At 40.3% G+C, this 1231-nt stretch overlaps 1 pseudogene; it reads right to left on the minus strand.

The window, feature by feature from the left end:
• Positions 1-397: 397 nt before the first annotated feature.
• LOC125465530 (large ribosomal subunit protein uL5-like) lies at positions 398-910 on the minus strand (annotated as a pseudogene).
• Positions 911-1231: the final 321 nt, after the last annotated feature.

Consider the following 1231-nt stretch of genomic DNA (forward strand, 5'->3'; position numbering starts at 1 on the left):
GACTCGAATGTGCCTAAGTGGTTTATGGTTCTTTGCCATAATTAAATGTTTGCAGGATAATCTTATTCCATTTACTCATTTTCAAGTATGACGCTTTCTAAAACTGCCATTTCAATCAGATGTAACACAGTGTGGAACATTCAGAAATGTGAGCATTTCTGAAGAAGCCCAAAATGTCAGCTTACCTGCTCCTCTGATGCTGCTTGGCCTGCTGTGTTCTTCCAGCTCCGCGCTGTGTTGTCTCAGACTCCAGCATCAGCAGTTCTCTCAATGTCAATCAGATACCTTGACCAAAAGAAACTTTGTCTTCATGTACATCTCTGTCTGTTTTTTCTGGTTACAGTTTTCATCATGCTGTTACAAATTGATTTTATTTCTTCTTCATGTGTCCTTCAACTTACTTTCCAGGCAGGAGGATGGCATCTTTTTTTTTGCTGAAATCACCTCCTTATTTCTTTCCTCGAAATAAATTGTATTTTGCTCTCTGTCTTCACCTTTTCACCAGAAATGTTGAAATCAGGCTGTCCCATGACCACGTAGAAATCCAGACCATAAATTCCAATATTGGGATTGCACTCGATACTTAGATCTATATGTTCCTGGATCTCAAAGCCAAAGTTTCCAGTATTGGAGAAGTTACTCTTCCTTGGTTCATATTCCCAATTCTTTAGACCTTCCTTTAGCATTCCCTCAGCCTTGGCTCCTTGGATTGTTCACTGAAAAGCAATCTTTTAATTTCATCTAATACCAAGTAATAAGCCTTGGAAAACCTTGGGGCCTGGCCAGGGAGTTGCTCCAACACTTTAGCAGCTCTAGTGAGTCAGTTAGCACTTTTACCTGGACAGATATTCAAACATAGCTTTCTAATGCAGAGCTCACATGTACGATCTTCCTTCTTCTCACCTGCCATTCCTGCAGCAGCTCGACAATGAAAGCTTGAGCTTAATTTTCAGCTTTGTGTCGGCATTTCTTCCTTTGGAACCAGGATTGAAATTTGTGATATTTATTGCTGTTAGATTCAATATAGGATTTCTACTACTTCTCGTGTCTTCTTAGCAACATGCCAAACAGCTTCCTTAAATGTCTGTATGCTCCCGAGCCTGAAGCTTACATTTTTGGGCTAATTGTAAGTTGTGTTAGGTTTTTTGGACGGTTTTCCACTGCAAGGCCGAGTGACTTCTTTCACGATATTTTACTACCTCACTGCATTAATTATCTACCCCGCTCCATG

This window comes from Stegostoma tigrinum, chromosome 29, assembly GCF_030684315.1.
Source record: "Stegostoma tigrinum isolate sSteTig4 chromosome 29, sSteTig4.hap1, whole genome shotgun sequence".
Classification (NCBI taxonomy): domain Eukaryota; kingdom Metazoa; phylum Chordata; class Chondrichthyes; order Orectolobiformes; family Stegostomatidae; genus Stegostoma; species Stegostoma tigrinum.